Source organism: Peromyscus leucopus, chromosome 15 (assembly GCF_004664715.2).
Source record: "Peromyscus leucopus breed LL Stock chromosome 15, UCI_PerLeu_2.1, whole genome shotgun sequence".
Taxonomy (NCBI): domain Eukaryota; kingdom Metazoa; phylum Chordata; class Mammalia; order Rodentia; family Cricetidae; genus Peromyscus; species Peromyscus leucopus.
The window spans coordinates 54,460,514-54,485,291 of record NC_051076.1 but is presented as its reverse complement, the minus strand read 5'-3'; the positions used below and the strand labels follow the sequence as shown (position 1 = coordinate 54,485,291).

General features: G+C 48.2%; 1 non-coding gene across 1 annotated transcript; it reads left to right on the top strand.

Moving 5' to 3' along the window:
- Positions 1-8,322: 8,322 nt before the first annotated feature.
- LOC114698135 lies at positions 8,323-8,441 on the top strand. The gene has a single exon (XR_003735301.1). It is a non-coding gene; the product is annotated as a 5S ribosomal RNA (ribosomal RNA).
- The last annotated feature ends 16,337 nt before the right edge of the window (positions 8,442-24,778 follow it).

Below are 24,778 nucleotides of genomic sequence, written 5' to 3'. Positions count from 1 at the left end.
ATGAAACAGTTTTTTGCTTATTACAATATAAAGCATATTACAGGCATACCACATAATCCTACAGGTCAAGCAGTTATAGAAAGATCAAACAGAACTCTAAAGGATATGCTAAATAAACAGAAATGGGTAACAAAAACCCCCAGAAATAGACTGCATAATGCTCTTCTAACTTTGAATTTTCTGAATGCCAATGAGAAAGGAACAACAGCTGCAGAGAGACATTGGATAATAGAAAAAACTACAGAATTAAATCAGCCTATATACTTTAAGGATGTGCTGACCTCAGAATGGAAACCAGGGTATGTATTACATTGGGGACGTGGTTTTGCTTTTGTTTCTACAGGAGAAGATAAGCTGTGGGTACCATCAAAATTGATAAAGGTTCGATTTGAACAAGAGAGACCTCTTAATTAGATGAGGTGATAGTTCATCAACCAGCATGAACATTCAATTTAAACTAACTTGTATCAATAAAACATGCCTTTTCATTTAATCAGATAATAACTTGCCAAAAAGGAACATCCCCAAAATTAGTCTTGGGGAAAGGTTTTTGTTTTTGTCTTTTAGGAAAATGAAGGTTAAGGAATCTGAAGAACACTGGACAAATGAGACAACTGAAGAAAAGTGACAAATCATCTATCCCAAGAAACAGAATGAAACGGTGTATGGGTATATATTATCTAAAAAATTTTATGTCTTCCTAAATGTTTGTTTCTGCTTTTCTCTAAAGATTTAACACTATTGGTCTTCTAACAGTGAGTTGATATACTTCCTTTAAGAACAGTTAACCAAGGCCAGGCGGTGGTGGCACACCACCTTTAATCCCAGCGCTCAGGAGGCAGAGGCAGGTGGATCTCTGTGAGTTCGAGGCCAGCCTGGTCTACAGAGTGAGTTCCAGGACAGGCGCCAAAACTACACAGAGAAACCCTGTCTCGAAACCCCCCCTCAAAAAAAAAAAAAAAAACAGCCAGGGGGCTGGAGAGATGGCTCAGTGGTTGGGAGCACTGGCTGTTCTTCCAGAGGACATGGGTTCAATTCCCAGCACCCACATGGCAGTTTACAACTGTCTGTATCTCCAGTTCCAGGTAATCTGACACCCTCAAACATGTACATACTGGCAAAACACCAATGCACATAAAGTAGAATTAAAACAACAACAAAACAGACAGAGGTGAACCCATGGAAGCCAAAAAGCAAGGGTAGTACATTTAGAGACTTTCCCAGAATTATTGACTTTGATGGATTAGGTCTTTGTCTTTTTTTTTTTTTTTTTTTTTGGTTTTTCGAGACAGGGTTTCTCTGTGTTGCTTTCCTGGAACTCGCTTTGGAGACCAGGCTGGTCTTGAACTCACAGAGATCCGCCTGCCTCTGCCTCCCGAGTGCTGGGATTAAAGGCATGCGCCACCACCGCCCGGCTTTTTTTTTTTTTTTTTTTTTTTTTTTTTAAGTGTTATTCTACAAAGCTTATCCTGTAAAAAAGGTCTTCTCAAAAGACTGGAAAATCAGGTCTTTCTCATCCAATCTCGATAAGACGATAAGTAAAGGAAAGTGGGCTGTAGGTACCATCTTCAACTGTGCTGACGTGTTTGCATTGGTAAAAGCGTGTGCAGCCTGGGCCCTGGTCCAGAATGGGAAGTAAGGCACACCCAGGGGCTCACTATTTACTTTGGCCCCCTCCCACACCCCCACTCCTGAGGACTGATCCACACAGGACAACTTGTAGGGGTTAGTTATCACTTTCCAGGCTTGGTGGCAAATGCCTTTATCCTGAGCCATCTTGATGGCCATATGTTGACACTTTACTACTCACTGGACAAGATATTCTCGTTCCTACAAATTCTGTCCATCTTCTTTTGCCCCTCCGTTGATCAAACTAACAGTGGCTATCGTTTTAGTTCATATTATCCTATGTCTGTATGGTAGAGGAGGAGGGAAGGATGCATGCAGCTAAGGGGTATGTACAGGCAGGTCAGGATGCCCTTCATGTCTTGCATTCCAGCTGACCTTCGGATTCTGGTGAGGTGGAAATATTTTGGAATATCTTAAGTTCCTGAAGAGTTGTGTGGAAGTAGTGTGTTTGCTGTGGCCCAGGAGCTTCGATCAGTGAGGTGAGATAGAGGAGACAGAGCTGAAAACATGGCTCAGAGGGTAAAAGCGCTCCCCTCAAAAGCCTGACAGTTTGAGCTCGATCCTGAGAACCTACAGGGGAACCAATTCCTGAAAGTTGTCTTCTGGCTTCACGTGCACTCTCCCTAATGGACACACGCACACGTGCACACACATAATAAAATTAGATTTATTTAAGAAGTAAGAAGCTGGGTATAGTAGCACATAAATTAATCACAGCGCTCTGGAGGCCGAAGCAGGCAGATCTCTGTGAATTAGAGGCCAGCCTGGTCTCCATGGTGAGTTACAGGCCAGCCAAAGCTACCTAGCAAAGCCTTGTCTCAGTAATAATAATACAAAAGAGAAAGAGATGAGATATAAAACTTAAGCTTGGAGGCAGTTCAGACGACATAACTAAATCCGTAGACCCTTAAGAGGCTTAGTTCCCACTGGTTGGATGTAAAGAAGTGTGTCACATGAGAGGGTGGTGTAATTTCCACAAGTGACACTGTGGATGCCCATCTCCAATAGTCCGGGCTACAGCTGACTGTTCAGCAGGAAGGGAAGGATGTCCTTAATTGGCTGACTCCACTGGCAGGCGCAGCCAGTTTGAGGGAGAGATGACAGGATTGAGTGGATTGTTATGAATATGTAAGAGTGGGGAACCCCCAAGCTGGCCAGGCCAGGGTATCCCACGTGTGAGGGAAACATGCTGGGCAGATGTGGGGATGGGGGTGGAAAGTCCTTCACACCCAGGCCCTGCATCCACGTGGAGAGTTTATTAGAATAGATGAAGAGAAAAATAGGAAAGAGAGGGACAAGGAAAAAAGAGAAGGGAGAGGAAGCGGAGGTGTGCATGCCTCCTGGTGGGAAGAGAGAGGAAGGAGAGGGACTTTTCCTTAAAAATGAGGCCAAGGGGCGGGATTTCAAAGGGCGGGTCAGAATATTAACATGGGTGACTTCAGTTTGTTTTTTATAAAAGTTTATGACTTTTTTTTTGTTTGTTTTTTTTTGAGACAGGGTTTCTCTCTGTAGCTTTGGAGCCTGACCTGGATCTCGCTCTGTAGCCCAGGCTGGCCACGAACTCATAGAGATCCGCCTGCCTCTGCCTCCCGAGTGTACACCACCACTGCCCGGCAAAAGTTTTTGACTTTAAGCTTTTTTTCCCCCCAAGACAGGATCCCACATACCCCAGGCTGGCCTCAAATTCACTTTGCAGCTAAGGATGACCTTGAATTTCCAATCCTCTGCCTTCACCTCCTAAATCTTGGTGCTGAGCTACATCCCCAGCCAAAAGCTCCCTTCTCTTTCTTTCTTTCTTTCTTTCTTTCTTTCTTTCTTTCTTTCTTTCTTTCTTTCTTTCTTTCTTTCTTTCTTTCTTTCTTTCTTTCTTTCTTTCTTTCTCTCTCTCTCTCTTCCCTTCTTTCTTTCTTCTTTCTTTCTTTTATTCATTCATTCCGTTCATTCATTCATTCATACATACATTTGTATATTTAGAGACAGGGTTTTCCTGTGTTACCCTGGCTGTCCTGGAACTCACTCTGTAGACCAGGCTGGCCTCGAACTCACAGAGATCCACCTGCCTCCGCCTCCTGAGTTGGGATTAAAGGCGTGTACTACCCCCTACCTGGCTATTATCATTTTGAGACAAGACCTCACCATGTAGCCCAGGCTGACCTCAATCTCCCCTTCCTCCTGTTTCAGTCTCAAGGGCTGTGATGACATGCGTGTACCACATGCCCAGCTTTCTCTTTACTGTTAGCATTCCTGTCTTCAGCAGAACACAGAACACAGCATGTGTGACTTTTTTGTTAGGGGCAATGACAGGCGCGGAGGAAGCACTTACCTGAATGTTCCTTCATCCGTGAGTCCCTAGCCTTATGTCCTTAGCCATATGCCTCCACTTCAGAACTGGCAGCCCCATCCAGCCCAATTCTTTGAAGTCAAAGATTTTCTTTTTGGAGGGGTCCGGGTGGTGCAGAATTTGAAATTAACCTATACATCCTGGATTTTAACCTTCTTGAATTACGTGGACTAACATAGATGTTTAAATATTTCTGGACAATTTTTAATAGCTTGGTTAGTCTTGTGGGAAGATGGATGCAGGAATCTAAGCAGCAACTGGTCTAATGTCACAGTGACTTTGGATCTTCCCGTGTGTTCGTTGGAAGATAGCCTTGGCCTCCTCCCCCGCCCCCATTCCAAACCCCGCCCTTCTCAGAAAGCCGGCCTGGCAGCGGCTCCTTCCCTGAACTGCTCAAGACCACACCTACATGGAATTTAAGCTCGGGTCCCTAGACTTTGCCATATGATTTCTCCTCCTCCCTCCCTCCCCCACCTCACTTCTGAGGGGCTTGAGAGTCGCCCGGGGACGCTTTGCTCATTAAACTTGGACTTTTAATTTGTCTTGATCTGGCTTATTGCACCGGCGGAGAAACCTGCTACCAGGGATCCAAAAATACAGCAATGAGAAAGTCATTACAACTGCAGATTGTCCTCTAGCGATTCAAGTGTCCAAGCCTGACTGCATAATTTCAGTGACAGATGCCTTGGGCTCCTCTTGAATGTGCTCCGCAGACGTCCAGAGTACTGTGGCAGTGAGATGTGCAATCATTTGATAAAAACAAGTACCTACCAATTAACCCTCCCAAGGTAGTAAAGGGTCTAGTTTATAATGCGTAGGTATTCTCAGCTACCTGGAGAAGGGCCCCGAGCTAGAACAGTTAAGGACTCACCCCTGGCGGGGACATACAAATAACATCTGGTCTGAGTCACCGGGACGGAGCAGCTGCCTCAGTCCAAGGGAAGGTTAAAATCTCATCACGGACACCTGCAGTGTTATTTCCCACACCTGTCTGCTCACCCCCACACCCTGCCCTTCTCCATCTGGTCCCACCCTGCTAGCTCGCCAGGACCGCGTTTCTTTAGTACCTCGTTCTCTTCTCTAGTGCTCGCCAAAGAGTCTCAACCAACCTCCTAGGTTTGTTCACGTTCCGAATGAGCTCCGCGGGGTTACTGGGGTAAAACCCCAAGCAAAGGACAGAACGAAGGTGTGCCCCCAAAGATTGGATCATCTGGGCACATTCCCACGGAAGGTGTGGTTGGAAAGGCAGGCAGTCGCAGGCCTTTCTTTACAGACTGCCCAATAACCGGCTTTGGCGACGCAGTATGCGGCCACACAATAGCAGATGGAAGGACCGGCCTGGTTGCAGACGGCCCAGCGCCAAGCGCAGGGCGGCCACCGTGTGCCCAGTGGTGGCGCAGCGCGTCCGTGGGCTGCCGCGGTCCCCCGCGGTCCTCGCCTAGCAGGAGCCGTGATTGTGCTGCACGGGAAGGATGACTTCAGGGCTCGAACCCAGGATCTCGCACTGCTCCGCCTGGGGGGAGGGGTTGCGGGGGACCTTGAAACCGCCTTTGCTCGGCTCTCCACGCCTGGGGACCTGGGGGCACACGCTGAGGGCTCTGAGACTGGTTTCCCCAGTTCCAGACCCCCTGCGCCATGGAGCCTTTGTCTAGCCAGAGCCTCCGCGGCAGGTTCACGCCCTGGGATCCCGGAACTGCCCAGAACTTCCAAAAGTTCCGGTGCCTGGAGAATAGTGCTCTTTGCTCTCTACTCTTTGGTGCTGAAGGACTTGGGTCCCTCTGCTAAAACTCTACGGCAGGTCCCCGTCGCCCATTGGAATTTCCCGATCCCCAAGTATATTCCAATTCCCCTCTTAAAGGCTCTGAGGCTGTCCTAAAGGATAGTTCCTAAGACCTTGAAACTGCTGCTTCCGGCTGGAGAGATGGCTCGGGGCTTAAGAGCGCTGACTCTTCTTCCAGAGGACCTGAGTTCAATTCCCAGCACCCACATGGCAGTTCACATCTGTCTATAACTCCAGTTTCAGGGGATCCCCACACCCATGGCAAAAACACAAATGCACATTAAAATAAAATAAAATATATTGAAAGAAAGAAAGAAACTGCTGTCTCTGCCCTTGTAAAGGGCTCTTCTGTGTGTGGAAGATCCTCAGCCTGGTCAGATTCTGTGCGCCAAATAGCTGGTTAGTGAATTTCCTCCTTTCATGTGAACCAAACTTTAGGATAGCTTTGTGGGACTTGGGAACAGTCCAATTTGCCATTAAAGACTTTTCAAAAAGCACCAACATTACATCAAATTGATACAATGTTACAAATGATCCGAGCTTTTAAAAATAGATTCTTTCAAACCATGTAACACATGCCAAGTATTACATGCAATCTAAATATGTACAAATAATTAAAACACAGCCACTCTGTCTCAAATGCTTGCCAGTGAAAAATTATACTATGCAATTTTGTGACACTTTGCGGGGCTGACCTGGCTGCTGTGATCCACTTCATTCCAGCCCAGTATTGGAAACCTATGACCTCCTAGACAGACTAGGGAAACAGTAACTAACACCTGGGTGAATGCTTGGTCTGAATTTCTTTTCTGACAAAATAGTAAATATAAAAGGACACCAGTGACCTGAAGTTCTCTATAAGGAACGAGTTGACAGACCCTGGAGACTTTCCTAATGATCCCTCATTTCTGCTTGACACTTTTTGTCCAAGACAGCATGGTCACAAATATTAAATGACAGTTAAAACAAGACTTTTGACAAGGTGTGATGACAGGCAGAGGCAGGATTATGGGAGCAAGTCTGAGGCCAGCCAGAGCTAGGCCTTTAGATCCTGTCTAAAGCCAAACTAAACCCCTGGTCCTCTGGAATGGGTGTTAGGGTGAAGAATGAGAGGGAGGTCTAGAGAGGTGGCACAGAGCGGCGCTATGCAAGCCTGAGGACCTGAGTTCAGATCCCCATCATGTGTCAGTAACCTCTGCAATGTGGGGACTGTCCTACCTATTTTTATGTCAACTTGACACAAGCTGGAGTCATCTGAAAGGAGGGAACCTCACCTGAAAAAATACTCCATAAGATTCAGATGTAGATGCTGGGCAGTGGTGGTGCACGCCTTTAATCCTGGCACTCAATGTAGAGGCAGGGGAATCTACAAGCCCTGTCTCAGCGGAGCGGGGGGGAATTCAGATGTAAGACATTCCACCCCCTCCCACCCCCTACCCCCGCAGAGTTTCTCTGTATAACAGCTCTGGCTGTCCTGGAACTCACTTTGTAGACCAGGCTGGCCTCGAACTCACAAAGATCCACCTGATTCTGGTAAGGCATTTTCTTAATTATGACTGATGAAGGAGGCCCCAGCCCATCATCAGTGGTGCTATCTCTGAGATGATGGTCCTGGGTTCTGTAATAAAGTAGGCTGAGCAAACCATGGGAAACAAGCCAGTAAACAGCACTCCTCCACGGCCTTTGCATCAGCTCCTGCCTCCAGGTTCCTGCCCTGTATGAGTTCCTGTCCTGACTTCCTTCAGTGATAAGACTACAATGTGGCAGTGTGAGCCAAATAAACCCTTTCCTCCCCAACTTGCTCTTTGGTCATGGTGTTTCACTGCAGCAGTAGAAACCCCAACTAAGACAGGGACTGAGACAACGATTCCTGGAGCTGGGTGGCTTCCAGCTTAGCTTCTGGCTCAGGAAGTGACAGTCTCAAAGGAATGGGGCGGAGAGCGGTGGAACAGGACACCCTGTGTCCTCTGGCTTCCTTGTGGCCACAGGTACAAGCATACAGCCATACACATGTGGGCATACACCATACAACATACAGCATACCATGTGCATACACCACACAACATACAGCATACTCACATACATACACCACAAACATACAGCATACACACATACATACACCACACAACATACAGCATACACATGCATACACCACACAACATACAGCATACTCACATACATACACCACACAACATACAGCATACTCACATACATACATCACACAACATACAGCATACACACATACATACACCACACAACATACAGCATACTCACATACATACACCTACTCACATACATACATCACACACACATGTTTTTAAAAATGAGGTGGGCAGTGGTGGCACACCCTTTAATCCCAGCACTAGGGAGTCAGAGGCAGGCAGATCTCTGTGAGTTCGAGGCCAGTCTGGTCTACAGAGTGAGATCCAGAACAGGAGCCAAAACTACACAGAGAAACCTTGTCAGAGAGAGAGAGAGAGAGAGAGAGAGAGAGAGAGAGAGAGAGAGAGAGAGAGAGAGAGAGAGAGAGAGAGAGAGAATGAGTCCAGGCATTATAAAATTTACCTCAGTGGTCTACGGCCATACCACCCTGAACGTGCCCGATCTCGTTTGTTCTCGGAAGCTAAGCAGGGTCGGGCCTGGTTAGTACTTGGATGGGAGACCGCCTGGGAATACCGGGTGCTGTAGGCTTAAGAAAAAATAATAAAAAAAAAAATTACCGCTGGAAGATGCTCAGAGGGAGTACTGATGCTCTTCAGAGTCTGAGTAATTCAGAAACATGGGTAAACCATCTGTAACGAATCTGGTGCCTCTTGGTTCAGATACATAAACAGAACATTATATAAAAAAAAATTTAAAAAAAATTTACCTCAGTGAGGAGAGCTGAAAGGTGTGATGGGCGTTCTGGCCTCTCGTGTGACTCTGGACTGTGAAACCAGCCTGTGTGGAGCTCTCTCTTCTGTAGGAGGCAGTGACAGGGGCCTGTGGGCAGATCTGAAGACTGGCTGGAACTTCCTCAGTCCTCACTTGATCTCTCCCCTTTGGAATGTGGAGGAGACCTCTCCTGGGCCCAGTGCTGGAAGCTGGAGGCTCCAGGTAGACCTGTCTTGGCATACAGGACTCTGCACTTGCCAGTGACCACCGAGGCAACACAATGCAGTAGTATTTGGTTGGTTGGATTTAATTTTCTCTGGTTCCTATCTTGCAAGACCCAGGCATACTAACTCTTTTGTTGATTGTTGTTGTTTTGGCTTTTGGTTTTCGAGACAAGATTTCTCTGTGCAACAGCCCTTGCTGTCCTGGAATTAGGTCTGTAGACCAGGCTGGCCTCCAATCCACTGAGATCCTCTGCCTCTGCCTCCAGAGTGCTGGGACTAAAGGTGTGTGCCACCACCAGCAGCCTCACTGTCTTCTGAAGTGAGAGAAACTGAGCTCCTGGAGGTTGTTTGTCTCTGAGGATAGGAATGCTTTAAAAAGAGAACCCTGCCTTTGAGATTTCAGACCAAACAATACAAGGCTTCAGCCTTCAGGGAAGAAAAAGAAGGGTTCTTCTTAGGAACGGCTTTTCGGGTTCCTTCCTGCTCCCTACATGCTCACAGCATGTGCCCACGGCCTTGTACCATGGAGGAAGAGATTATCAGTCTGGCCATGGAATGAGTCTGAAAACCAGTGCACAGAACCAAGTGACCCTGGCACCTGCAGGAGGTCACTACATCGGCAGCCCTCCCTCCCTGGTTTAGGAGATTACTATGTACAGGAAAAAGGGAAACCACACAGCCTGGGGCTGATGCCGCAGACGTCATTCCTCTGTCCTTTCTGTCCGCCCAGCTTCCCCTAGGGGGAGCTATGTGCTCTGCTTGGTGTGGATTTGGGCTTGGAAGCTTGAAGAACCTGCTCCGCCCCGAGTTCCCCGGCTCTCGCTTCTCTTCTGCTGCTTGCCTGTCTATCTGGTCCAAACCTTCTCTGAACCTTGATCCATTTCTAACAGCCTGCTTGTTGTTCTTGGACTCCGTGGATCCGTCCAGCTGGAAGAGCCGCCCTTAGCTCTTAAGTACTTTTCCAGTTTACTCCTCACAGTCTGAGAGTGAGGCCAGCTGGGAGCCAGAGCTTTGGCTCTGCTGTTCACAGGGATGGTGTAGACACGCTCGGCTGCTTCAGTAGAAACTAGGGCCTCCGGGACCTGTGTGCCCCTCCTTAGAAAGAAGGGAAACAAAACACCTTTCTTATGCTGACATTAGGCATGTCTGTGCCATTAGGCATGAGATAGACGCTTGTCTGGCCCAAGGAACAACATCAGAATTACTAAGGTACTTGGTAAACCTGCAGGTTCTGAGGTTCCAGGGAGGTGTGGGGCCTGGGGCTTTGTATAGATTCAACCATCCTCATCATGCCTATCTAGGTCACCTGTCTGTCAAGAACTCCAAGCCTCTTGTGAGTAATCTTTCCTCACCTGTACAGAGGTAAAACACAGGACATGAGCCATTTGGGTGGTGATGGAATTTCTATATCTTGATTGGTTTGATTATATAATTTCTATATCTATATAGGCTTGTCAAACCATTCTACATATAAGATATAGGAGTATAAACTGGACTTCAAAATCTTTACTACGTGAAAGGGAATGCAGTTGTACATAGGTAATAATCACTATATGGACAGTCAAGAGTTCTCCAAGAGAGAGTGGTGGGGGAAAAGGGACATAATACCTGTATCCTTTTTTTTTTACTTTATTTATTATTTATTTATTTATTTATTTATTTATTTATTTATTTACTTATTTATTTATTTAATGTGTTGGTGTTTTGCCTGCATGTATGTCTGTGTGAGGGTTTTGGATCTCCTGGAACTGGAGTTACAGACAGTTGTGAGCTGCCATGTGGGTGCTGGGAATTGAACCCGAGTCCTTTGGAAAAGCAGTCGGCGCTCTTAACCTCTGAGCCATCTCTCCAGCCCAATACCTGTATCCTTAACAGTGTTGTCTCTTCTCTAGACATACCGTACACTGTGCCCAGAGCTTGCTGTCCTTCGGGAGCTGTGAGGCATCAGACTTAGGCTTTAACTCCCTGCTAAGAAGTCCAAGTAGGAGTTGGCTGTCTCTCCACCCCGCATGTCCACAGCACTTCTAGAGCCCTACAGCTCCAGCCTTAACCCCCAGACCACCCTGAAGTTCTCAGACTGGACCTTCATGAAACAACAAGACCATCTATGGCACCTGTCCCTGCAGCTTGGACACTGAGCACTTGACCTACAACAGGTTCATCCGCCAGATCGTGTCTTCCAACTCCCTGTGTTTGATAGTGCCCTCAATGTGGACTTAAATGGAGTTCCAGATCATTCTGGTGCCCTACCCGGCATCCAGGTTCCTGATGACCTACTCACCTTTGTCTCAGCTGAGAAGGCCCACCACGAGCACCCCTGCTGAGTCAGAGATTAGTGAGCACTAAACTGTCTAGTCAGATGGTCAAGAATGGCAAGTGCATTGCCTGCCATCTGCTCCACTGTGAAAACTTAGAGCCTGTGGATGTGCTGCTGCTGCTGTCGCTGCTGCCAAGTCCAAGTGCAGCATCCACTGAAAACTGCTGTCCCACAGGGCTCAAGGTTGAGGGTGAAGAGAAGAATTGGCATGTGGCCCACGTCATCACTAAGAGAAAATCCAGGAGACACAAAGGCACTGGGGATGGGAAGAATAGGGCAGGTAACCCTTGAACTGTCAGAGAAGCCAGGCCTTTGGGCCAGCAGCCAAGGGAGTGGCCTCCTCCGTCCCATATGCCAGGGAGGGGCATAGCCACATGATTGGGCTCTCCGTCTGCAGGGGATAGGTCCCCACCTCCCCAGGATCTTGCTGTGGAGATCAGTCTAACGAGGACTTGAGATCCTCCTGCTGCAGCCTCCTAAGTGTGCGTCGCACACCTGGCTGGGAGAACAATTTGGGAAGTACAGAACGGCCGTCGGCAGATGAGGGGTGTGGGAGTCGAAAGGCTGCTTGTGTCCTGCACCTGTGAACACTGTCATTTCCTCCTGCGGTCATAAACCCATTTGCTCCCCACCTCGTCACCCACCCCATTCCTGAGGTGCTGGCATAGGACTTAAAGTTTTTATGGGCTTTGCTCTAGAGCAGTGGCTCTCAACCTTCCTAGCGCTGAGACCCTTTAATACAGTTCTTCACGTGGTGACTCCCCCAACCATGAAATCATTTCCTTGCCACTTCATAACTGCAATTTTGCTACTGTTATGAATCATAAATGTAAATGTCTGATGTACAGGATATCCAATATGGGACCCCTGGTGGGGTCGCGACCCACCTGTGGAGAACCACTGCTAGGGCAGACTCTGGAAAGATTAAACATGGCGGCAGTGGTATCAGAAAGCATACTCTGCCTTCCTGCGCTGTGACATTGCCATGGATGTGACCACAGCTGGATAGGAGGCAAGGACCCCTGGACTTACAGATAATAGTTATTTACTGGTGGTGTAAGGGTGTAAAGGGTTGTTCTGTAGTTCAGACTGCCAAGTGTGTGTGTTGGGGGCGTGCATCTTGGGAGACTCGCTGTTACTGTTCCCACATTAGGAAAAATTTAGCTGCTCGGAGGAAGACTGACTGCTTTTAGGAGCCAGTGAACTTGCTGCCCTCAGTGGCACTGGCTAGAAGCAACTTGTGTGTGTGTGTTGTTGTTGTTGTTTTTTTGTGTGTAGCTTTGGAGCCTATCCTGGAACCCACTCTGTAGACCAAGCTGGCCTCAAACTCACAGAGATCCGCCTGCCTCTGCCTTCTGAGCTCTGGGACTAAAGGTGTGTGGTGCCGCCACCACCACCCAGCAAAGCAACCTTTTTTAAGGAGAGAAAATAACCTCAATTATGAAATATATTTATGTTTAGCGATTCTTTTATTTTTTATTTTTATTTACTTTTTAAAGGATCTTACTATTTTTAATTCTATGTCTATGTCTGTGTGTGGGTACAGGGGCCTGAGGAGGCCAGAGGCTTTAGATCTCCTGCTGGAGCTGGAGTTACAGGCTGTTATGAGTCACCACGTTGGTGCTGGGAGTTGTCTGATCTTCTGCAAAAGCTGTAAGCTCTCTACCACTGAGGCCTCTCTCCAGCTCCACATCTGTTCTTACACCTAACAAAGTTAATGGTACTTGCCCCAGATAAGGGAATGCCAAAGGACTGATGAGGTGACATGAATTTACAGGAAAGGAAGCAACAGCCAAGCCTGATGCCCTGAGCTCGGTCCCTGGGACCCACAGAGTAGAAAAAGAGAATTGACTCTGGCAACTTGTCCTCTGACTTCCACGTGTGTGCTGTGGCACACGCACGCACGCACGCGCGCACACACACACACACACACACACACACACACACACACACACACATTTTTGAAAAAGAATACCAAATAAGTATTCAAACTTAACCAGTTGTCCCTAAATGTTGTTGGTTGGAGGACAGAGTCTTTCTCTGTAAGCCATGGTGTCCTGGAACGTAGGATCCTTTTGCCCTAGCCTCCTGAGTGCTGGAATTACAGGCTTCTTTCTTACATTTTTTTATTCATTTGTTTATTGTGTGTTTGTGAGTATATGTGTGCCTGGGCATGCTTGCTACAGTGTTCATAATACAGCCTATGTATGTCAGTCAAAGGACAATCTGTGGAGTCGGCTTTTCCTGCCACAGGGATCCGATGGACTGAACTCTGGTCATTGGACCTGGTGACAGTAAACACCCTTACTTGTTGAAATATCTCACCAGCCCCTGGAATTACAGGTTTCTGTCACCATGGCCTGTTTCTTTATTTCTTCAAGGTGGGAAAATGCCAGATACCAAGTTAACTGTCCCTTTTCCAGTTACAGGATTTTCTTTCTTTCTTCTTTCTTTCTTTTTTTTTTTTTGATACAGGGTTTCTCTGTGTAGTTTTGGTGCCTGTCCTGGAACTCGCTCTGTAGATCAGGCTGGCCTCAAACTCACAGAGATCCTCCTGGCTCTGCCTCCCTAGTACCGGGATTAAAGGTGTGCGCCACCACTGCTTGGCCACAGGTGGGATCTTTATGCAGATTCTTCCCAAAGCACAAAGAACCAGCTGCTTAGACCAACTCCTGTTTCTTCTTAGGATGGTGTAGATGTAATTCTAAATGGTCTTATTAAATAAGAAACAGAGCCAAATAAAAAGTTAAAAGCCCAGAGACCAGAGCAGTAGCCAAGAGCTAAGACCACCTTATCTTACCACTCGCTGCTGACCTTCCCCTTCTTCCTGTGTCCTGTCTTTTTATTGCCTTTCTGTTTTGCCTTCTCATTGGTTGTAAACCCAACCACATGACTTCCTCATCACTGCCTGTCTATACAGACCTCCAGGTCTTCTATGGTTGGTGTTGAGATTAAAGTCGTGTGTCTCCATGCTGGTGGTATCCTTGAACACACAGAGATCTGCCTGTCATGTGATTGGATTAAGGGCATGTGCTACCACTGCCAGACTTCTGCTTAATGGCTTCCTCTTAGCTCTGATCCCCAGACAACTTTATTTATTAACATACAAATAAAGTCACATTTCAGCACAAATAAAATATCACCATAGGATGGCGTCAGTTCCCAGCTTCCTTACCCTCATGGTGCTTGGACAAGCTCTCCAAGGTGCTACAGGTAGCTGCATGCTGAACACCACCACGGCCATCCCTGAGACCCAGGCCTGCCTTGACCACAAGTTGGACCTGATACATGCCACGCATGTTTCAGTGCACCAGTTTGTAGGCAGGATATGGAAGAAGAGTTCTCTGAGGCCAGAGAGGAGCGGGCTGCTCTGGAGAAGGGTTGGCACAGGACAGCTATGAAGAAGTGGGCACAGCAGAGCACCTGGTGTCCCCCGTCGTGTGTGTGTCGTGTGTCCCCCCCCCCCCCCCCCCGTCTTGTGTCACTAACTCCACTGTTCCCCCAACCCCTGCAGATACCATCCTGACAAAGGACGGTCAAAGATGGTTCAGCCCTGGGCTGTCCTGCTTTTGCTTCATGTAAGTCCTTACCTAGGTTCCTCATCCAACCCAACAAAGGCTGAGTCTTCTATAGTTATGATGAACACTGCTGAAGTTTTATCTGCCCTTATCTTCTGCAAAGGATCTGCTCGATGTCAATGCCCAGAAGAAATCAAGCTTAACATTTTAACCTAGCCTCTCTTTCATGGTCAACAGAGGGCAGAAACATTGAACTCACAGGTCACCTGTCTAAGCCATCTTAAAATGTAAAGCTCAGCAAGGCAGTGGTGGCACACGCCTTTAATCCCAGCCCTCGGGAGGCAGAGGCAGGTGGATCTCCATGAGTTTGAGGGATCTCTATGAGTTCAAAGGCCAGCCTGGGCTACAGAGTGAGTTCCAGGAAAAAGGCACAAAGCTACACAGTGAAACCCTGTCTCGAAAAACAAACAAACAAACACACACACACACACACACACACACAAAAAAAAAAAAAAAAAAAAAAAAAAAAAAAAAAAGAGGGAGTTCCAGGACAGCCAGGGATAGACAGAAAAACCCTGTCTCAAAACAAAACAAAAATGTAAAGCTCTATGCTTTATAGGTAGGCACAGAATCCAACAAGCAGGATTCCGAAAGAGAGTCTTTGGCCTCTTTTGGCCATGAATGTATGAAGTATGTTCTTTTTAAGTTGCAATGAGCCTTTTGAACAGAAATTTGAAGTCTCATTATACATGGAGTCTCTAATGAGATGACTAGGGAACTTGTTTTAGAGGCTCACCAGGTCTGAACACATGGTCTTAAAGATCAATGTATTAGTAAAGGGTTCTGATAGTAGTGAAAGACTGAACAGGTGCCTCTTTCTAGCACAGCCCAGGGGCAGGAAGGCTTCTGTTTCTTGAGGTACTTGACAAGTTGCCCTGTGCTGGGCAGAGGTTGCTGACTTATGCTCTCTGGAAAGATAACTTTCAGGCACACCGCTGAACAAGGAGGCAGAGTTATTATATGCAGATAAACAAGGAGGCAGGGTTTATGGCATACAGCTGGATCTAGGAGGTGGGCTTAGCTAACCTCCACAGGAGCAGTCTCTGCAGGGGAGCAATCCTCAGCCCTTAGACATCCAGGGAGGAGAACGCTATGGTGGACATTTTCTGCAGACTATCAACATCCTCACATGGAATACAGGGAAGGTTTTGAAGTTTCTCTCTGGGTTAGAGACTAGGGGCCTTGACACAGCCATACTCATGTCAACAATATACATTTACTCAGGACCTCACAGAATTGGGCTTCTGCACTTTCCACAACCTCATGATCCCCTTATTTTCTTTTTGAGGGAGTGGGAATTGGCTTTTCTGAGATAGGGTCTTATGTAGCCCAAACTGGACATGAACTCACTGTATAGCCAAGGATGACCTTGACTCCTGATCCTCCTGCCTCTGGCTCCACTCTCTTTTCTCACACTGTAAAATAGCAAGAACAAAGCTGGGTGTGGCGCACACCTTTAATCCCAGCACCCAGAGGCGGCACTTGGGATTCTTCCCACTTACAGAAACCTGCAGCAGATGAACTTGGCCCTAGATGACTTTCTGCAGGCAGAATCATTTATTTCCGACATTCCCCAGGAATCCATGGGCTCCGTAGAGACCTTGGAATGGTGATCTAAGGACCAAAGACTAGAGGATTGGCCTAAACTCTAGAAGTCCGTCCAAAGCACCGGACTTATGTCAGAATTTAACAAACCAGCTTGAAAATGTAGCTGAGCATGCCTGGGTTCAATCTCTGTTGAGGGAGGGGGGAAGAGAGGGAGTGAGAAATGTGAGGAGAGGGAGAGAGAGAGAGAGAGAGAGAGAGAGAGAAGAGAGAGAGAGAGAGAAGCAAAGAACTGGAGGGAGGGAGACCAGATGAGAATCTTAGTATGCATAGTGAGTTTAAGGCCAGCCTAAGATGCAGAGTGAAACTGCCTCAAACCCCACCCCTCCAAGAAAGTTTGCAAACTTGGGTAGTAGAGGCCCAAGAAGCTACATAGGAAAACTCTTGCCAACCATCACAAAAAGAAAAGAGTTAACTGTTCCCCTAGAGGAATAGGAGAGACAGGCTTATGTATCAGGCCCACCCAGCAGCCTCTCTCTCTCTCTCTCTCTCTCTCTCTCTCTCTCTCTCTCTCTCTCTCTCTCTCTCTCACACACACACACACACACACACACACACACACACTCCTGAACCTTGAGAAGATGCTGGAATCCCCCGACATGGCCACTTCTGAGGGGTCTCTAGCACATGGGGCATGACACCTACTTGCCATGACTCCGGGCTAGACAGGACCACAGCTGGGCAGAGGAAGCTATGCTGTGTAAGCTAATCACGGCATGAGGTGACCACTCCAAGTAGACAGGTGAATGAAGTCCAGAAGCAGAGCAGACGCAGGATCTCGAGGGCTGAGTTCTCGGCTGGCAGGCCAGGAGGGGTCGACAGAGGGGGCGGTATACGGTCTTAGAACAGAGTGCTCCCTAATGCCTATGCCGAAGGTGCCAGGGCAGCTGGTGAAAAGTGGATTGTGTGTCCAAGGAAGAGGAAGGCATTTCCATCTCGCTGCTCAAAGACTCAGACTAGGAAGTGAGAGGACAGCGTCCCCAAAGCATGTGAGGGCAGAGGGTGGTGGGGTTTGATGTTGCTGGGTTTTTGTTTTTTTTTTTTAATTAAGATTTATTTATTTATTTATTTATTTATTTATTTATTATGTATACAGTGTTCTGCCTGCATGTATGCTTACAGGCCAGAAGAGGGCACCAGATCTCATTACAGATGGTTGTGAGCCACCATGTGGTTGCTGGGAATTGAACTCAGGTCCTCTGGAAGATCAGCCAGTGCTCTTAAACACTGAGCCATCTCTCCAGCCCCGTTGCTGGGGTTTTTGAATGCTCAAATGTGGAGGGTGGGAGAGGGCAGCCAGAAGACAATATGCAGGAGTCACTTCTCCCTTCCTACCTTGTGGCGTCCAGAGATTAGACTCAGGTCGTCAGGCTTGACTGGGCACCGGCACTTGCTGGACTTAGAGTGGGCTCTGGTACAGAATGATGGGTGCTAGAGTGCTGAGTTGTGGTCAGAGAAAGGTAGGGGACCACTGAGCCCCGAGGGGTAACTAATGCAGGTGATCCCCCGTGTTCTTGGCACCTTCCTTCACAGTGACTCGTGGTTCAGGGACAGAGGGGCATGTTAGAAACCAAATAAGTGACGAAGTTTGGCGCCTCAGGCTCAGATATCCCTGTGCTACTCCCTGGATCGCCCCGACTGCCCTGAAGGAGGCTGGGGATGCTGGCTCATCGATGGGTTTGAGCACCTGCTCTGGATGTGGCAGGACGAGACTGAAGTCATAGTGTGAGCTTCCCTGGATTCTAGGGAGCCAGCAGGAAGCAGGCGCTTCCTTTTCCCCTCCTCACCCTGGTCCTTGGTCTTGGAAAAGGCAGAGCGTTGCAGCCGCTGTGGGAAGAACGGCGGCCCACCCCTCACACAGAATGCTTGGGACCTGGGCAAGTAATGTCTTCTTTGCCCATAAATTAAAGAGCCTGGGCTTGATCCTCACTTGAGAACACCCGTTTCTGTTTTTTGTTGTTGTTGTTTGTTTGGATTGGTTTGGTTTGGTTTTTTGTTTTTGTTTTTCAAGACAGGGTTTCTCTGTGTAGCTTTGGTGCCTGTCCTGGATCTTGCTTTGTAGACCAGGCTGGCCTCGAATTCACAGAGATCTGCCTGGCTCTGCCTCCCGAGTGCTGGGATTAAAGGCGTGGGCCACCACCGCCCGGCTCCATTTCTGTTCTTATGGAATATCTACAGAGTCCAGACAGAATCTGAACAATGAGGGTGTCTGAGCATGGCTCTCCCTGTACCCCATCCCTCCTTGCTGATCTAGAGTCTGCTTTGTCCCCATCAAGTCTGAGCAGGCTCCCTGCCTGTCTCAGGCAAGCCCCTAGGAGGCGAGAGGCTATCTCTTCAGGGATCGGCTACTTCCAAGTTGTTGGAAGGACAGTGGGCAAATCTCTTAAAGGACTTCATGCAGTAACAATTAAAGGAGGTGGGGCAGGCAGAAAATCCTGGCCTGTTTGGCTGCTGTGGTCAGGAGTATTCCACTGGAGAATAATCCCCACGACCACGCCTGAGCCCGGTGGATGCACTTTCTAACCCAAGCACAAGCCACGTCCAGTTGCTTTGTGTTAGGCTCTGTGGAGGCCCAAGACCCGGCGTGGATATCCATTTTGCCGAACTCCTGCTGCATCGTGAGTGATGACGAGTGCAGATTCTGAAGAAGCCGGAATGCCCGGATTTGAATCCCAGCTTTGCCACTTCTATGTTCTTGGCGGTGTTGCGGGACCTCAGTTCCCTGCTCAGTCAAACAGGATAAGAACAATGCTGCTTACCTTGAAGTGGCTGAGAGGAGCAGCCACACGGTGCTGAAGCCCAGCGAGCCCTGAGGAGTTGGGCGATTATCAGTCACTGTGATTGTGACCTTCCACAAAAGAGGAGAGGGGCCTTTGTGCGCTGAAGCTCTCGCTCCCCCGTCACCATCCTCCGCAGAAGAATCGTCGGTTCCCAGTCTGCAAAACCACCTCTTTGTGCTTCTCTGCGACTCTTCATTCTCCCCAATTATGCTCTTTTGAAGACATTCATTCTTAGTGGTTAATTATTTCAATTTCCCCTTAGCCAAGGCCTCTCACTGCTGTGTGTCCCCTCTCACCCCCTGAGGTTTCAGTGTTCCCGAGCCCACACAGTCTGCTCTGTGCGTCCGAGCTCTGGCTGGAAGCCCGCCTGCACAAAGCACCCCTCAGTACCCTCTCTCCCTCCCCTGCTCCCCCGGAGCCCCAGCTCCTCACCCGGCCATGAAGAAGCTCTTAGGTAGGTCAGAGGGGGGGCTATTCATTTTATACAGGCTCAACTTTGTCCCCATTCCCAGCCACTCAGCCGGCAGTTAGGACCCAAGAACGTCTCTGGGTGATAGGCAGACGCTCAATGTCTCACACGCTGGGCCCGGAGAGTCTGCAGAAGGAATCGAGCAGCGAATGGAAGGCCCCTCGTGCACTTATCTCTTGCTGTATTTTAAATTACCCCAGGACTGGGTGGCGGCGGCGGCGGCGGCGGCGGCGGCGGCGGTGGCGGCCCACACTTTTAATCTCAGTACTTAGGAGGCAGAGGCAGGTGGATCTCTGTGATCAATTCCAGGACAGTCAGGGCTACACAGGGAAACAAAGCAAAACAAACAAACAAACAAAACAAAAAAAACCTACCCTGGAGCTAGGTAGTTTATAACCGTCATCTGTTCTCCATTCAGGACTCTGTAACTTGGGCAGGACTAGGTGGTGGTGGTTCACCTTCACTTTGTGGGACTGGCTGGGGCAACCCAGGATGGCTGCACCCACGTCTGAGGCCTTAGCTGGAAAGGCTGGGGAGCAGGGTCCTTCCTTTCCAGGCTTTCAGCCTTAGCCTTCAACAGTGCAGTCAGACTTTATATGGCCACTTCCAGAGCAAAAACAAGCTGTGAGGCCTCTTGAGACTTCAGATTTTAACAATAAAATCACACACAAACACACAAAGACCTCAGACTCATTGAGAAGTATTATGGGGCTGAAGAGATGGCTCCATGGTTAAGAAGAGTACTTCCAGAGGACCTGGGTTCAATTCCCAGCACCCACATGAGAGTTCACAACTGTCTGTAACTCCAGTTCTGGAGGAATCCGGCACCCTCACACAGACATACATGGAGGCAAGACACCAACCCACATAAAATAAATCTTTACAAAAAAAAAAAAAAGAGAGAGAGAGATATCATGGGTTAAATTAGGTCCTTCCAAATCACCCATTGAAGTCCTAATCCCTAGTCCCTCAGAATGTGTGTTCATTAGAAATAAGGTCCTTACAGCTACTTTTCAAGATGAAGGACCTGGAAAGATATCTCAGAGGTTAAAAGCACTTGCTGCTCTTCTAGAGGACCTGAGTTTAGTTCCCATCACTCACTCTGGGAGACTCAACCTCCTGTAACCAGTTCTTCTGGCCTCCATGGGCACCCACACTTACATGCATGTACAACAGATACACACGCGCACACACACACACACACACACACACAACTAAAAATAACATAAATCTTTTTATTTTTTTTTAAAGTAAAGATGAGGAACCACTGGGGTGGGGTGACTCCCTAATCCAAAATGACCAGTGTCCTTATGAAGGGAGAAATTGGGCTGGGGATATGTCTCAGTCAGTAGGGTGGCACACAACTGTAACCTCAGCATTCCAGAGGTAGAGGCAGGAGCATCAGTGCAAGGTTATCCTGGGCTACGCAGTGAATTTGAGGCCAGCCTTACCGACATGAGACTCCATATTTAAAAAAAAAAAAAAAAGGAATGTCTAACAAGATGGCTCAGCAGATAAAGGTGTTTGCTGCTAAGCCTGAGGACCTGGGTTTGGTCCCTGGAATTGACATGTGGGGAGGAGAGAACACAGACAGACAGACAGACAGACAGACAGACAGACACACACACACACACACACACACACACACGTAATAAAAATGGTTTTAGCCAGGTGTGTGTAATGGCACACATCTTTAACCCCAGCCCTCGGGAGGCAAAGATGGGCCAATTTCTGTGAGTTCCAGGACAGTCAAAACTTCATAATGAGATACTGTCTCAAAAAAATAAAAGTCTTTAAAAGGGAACGAGGGCTGGCAAGAGGGCTCAGTGGGCAAAGGCACTTGGCTGTCAGGGCTGGTGCAGTTCCAGAGACCCGAGTGCTGGAAAGAGAGAACCCACTCCAGCAGGGTGCCATTGACTTCTGCCAACATGCCGTGACTTGTGGCTCCTCAACTAAACAGATAAATGTAATAATTTTTTTGAGACAGTTTCTCTGTGTAGCCTTAGCTGTCCTGAAACTCACTCTGTAGACCAGGCTGGCCTCGACTCACAGAGATCCGCTTGCCTCTGCCTTCCAAGTGCTGGGATTAAAGGTGTGTGCTATCATGCCAGGCTGTAATCAAAGAAATTTAAAGGGCGGGGGGAACTGGATCTGATGTGCACACAGAGAAAATGCCCATCGGAGGCTGGAATTATGCCAGGAACAGAGGCTCAGAACCCCACCCCATGAGCCCCCACCCCAGCCCCATGAACCAGCCCTGCCAACACTGACCTAGGTCTCCCAGCCTTCAGCCAGGAGTTCTGTCTTAAGTAACCTGGTATTTGGTACTTTGTTACAGCAGCCTGGCGAAAAGACAAGGACAAGGTCATCTGTTTTGAGACAGGATCTCTCTGTGTAGCCTGGCTTGCCTCTGCTTCTGCCTCCTGAGTACTGGAATTAAAGGCCCACGTGCAACCATTCTCTCTCTCTCTCTCTCTCTCTCTCTCTCTCTCTCTTCTCTCTCTCTCTCTCTCTTGCTCTTTCTCTGTTTCATTTTTGTCTGAGTCTGGTTTATTTTTCACTTAGCAGCAACACTTGGATTTTTGACTCTGAGAAAATGATTTCCTGTTTCTGGCTTTCAAAACTCTGAAAGAACCAATGTCTACTGCTTTGAATCACAAATGTGCTGATTTGTCCCATTAGACGTAGGAAATTAATAGAAATAGTAAATGCTTTGTGTGGTAGAGAGCAGGTTGAGAATCGTTGCTCTAGAAGGTAAGTGTGTAGCTTCTTTAAAACCTTTTTATTTTCACACGTTCTAATGTGAAGTGTAGAAAGATGAATTCCATTAAGTGGAGCGGTCTGTCTGTAAGGCATTATTAGAGTGCTGTGTTTAGGTACATGAGCCGTCAAAGGCAGGGGCTTAGAAAAGACAGGATTCTTACTCTGCTTTGATTCCATGATTTCCGAGTACCAATCACTTTAGCTGGAAGGACATCTGGCATCCCAGCCTGCTGTCTGCCCCCAAGATCTGCTATATGCAAGAATATGCAAGAGCTAGCAAGCTAACCTCCTGGATGCAGCAGCATGCTCAGCACCACACTGGCTCTTGGAAACTGGGAAGGGATGAGGAATGGAAGGAACTCAAAAGTAACTGAATCCCAACACTTAACGGTCGGTTTGGAGAAAGGAGCACACCCCACCCCCAAAAAGCAATTACTCACCAGCAGTTGGGAATCATGTCCAGGGTAAAGCAGCCACAATCCTGGCTGGTAGTATTTAGAACCCAGGTCTAACCTCAGAGCGGACCGAAAGATCTGCTGCTTACAGACTTAAAGTGCAACTCGTGAAAGAAGTCAGAAACACAAATACTGAATGCCACACACGTCACAATTGCTGTTGTGAGAAGGTACGGTGCAAACAACTTTGTTTTGGGTATAGTCCCACCAGTACAGGCTGGCACAGTGAGGAGCTGCAGACCAAGTCAAGGAGTCTCCCATCAAGCCTTTCAGGAGCTCCTGGACCCCAGAAACATGAAAACATCAGAGCTTCCTTTGAAGTAGGCACCCGGAAATAACCACCGCAGCTCTGCCTCACATGTCCATGGAACCCCACGTCTCCTGGCTAGTGACAACTGAGACCAGTGCCATGCCAGCACCAGAGTGCTCCTTAACCAGCTCCTCACCAGCCAGACAGGCACAGATGGCTGACGGACAGCAGGGTAGCATTGCTGGCCTGGAGTCGCTCATGGTCGTTTCCCTCCCTGACTTTATCAACCTGACTAAAAGTCAAAGCTGCCAAGACACGATAAAGTTTTCCTCTCCTTTTTTTTTTTCTTTCTTAGATGGAGTTTCACCGTATAGCCCAGGTTTGTCTCCAAGTGTCCTCTCAAGTGCTGAGATTGTAGGCACAGTTGACTCAAGCTCTCCTCCTGATATGCATACCCGGCACCAGCGTTGTGGCCATCTGTGTGGACCACCACACCCACAAGGCTGCCTGAGAGCCAGCAGGACAAAAGGAGGTAAGGCCTAGATGCGGACAGAGAAGCCCCAGCTCTAAGGGAAGACCGCTAGGAACTTGATGGGAAGCTGTATAACCCCCTCCTCCTCAGGGTACAAAGGACAGAACCGTAGGATAAGAGTTGATTGTCTTGAGCTTCAAAATTCTGTGCTCCATAAGAGTTCCGGAGCCGGCTGGGTGGTGGTGATACATGCCCTTAATCCCAGCACTTGGGAGGCAGAGGCAGGCGGATCTCTGTGAGTTCGAGGCCAGCCTAGTCTATAGAGCAAGTTCCAGGAGAGCCAGGACTGTTACACAGAGAAACCCTGTCACCAAGAAAACAAACAAACAAACACCAAAACAAACAAACATAAGTTCTGCAGCCAACACCAGACTCTCCGGGAGGGTTTGTCCTCATGGACCACATGCATGCCTGCTGCCTGGTCTTCCTCAGAGATCAGAAGAGGGCATTGGATTCAGGTCCTCAAGAGCAACAGGTGCTCTTAACTGCTAAACTGTCTGTCCAGCCCCCAGCAGGACAGCTTTGAAGAACTGCTGATGTCCCCCGACTTCACCCTGGAGCCACTGTGGAGCTGGTCCAGGGTAGGGCCAAGTTGGTTTTTTTTATAACCTTCCTGAATGAAGCAAATGTGCAGCCAGAGTTGAAAACCACAGCCCCAGGGCCCAGACATTTGAGGAAACAGAATGATCAGATGGTGCATACTTTAAAAATTGTTCCTCGGCCTGATACTCCATCCAGGCCCAAACAAAATATAGCTTTAAAAAAAAAAAAATGTTTCCTAACATTTTGAAGTTAGCAAACTGGAAGCCAAGCTCACTGACTCGAATTCCTGCCACCTCTTTGGAATACATTGTGATTGCCTGCGCCCTTCCCCAGTGTCCCAGGCTGGGATTGAACCTGGGGTCCTCCTGTGCGTGCTAAATAAGCACTCTGCAGTGGAGGTCGGTTCCCAGACCTGTGTGTGCCTCTTGCTCCACCATCATCCCTGTGGACCCTTGATAGTTACCAAGGAGGTGAGGGTTCCTTCCAACGAGGGAGCCTGTGCCTCTCTCTCGGACAAGTTCACAGAGACAGAAGCTCTGTTCCCAGCTACTGACTGAACCTGGGTCTTCGATAACTTCAGCCTGTTTAGTCCCTATCTTGCCTCTTGAGTGTGGCTGCTGAGCAGGAAGGAGGCTGGG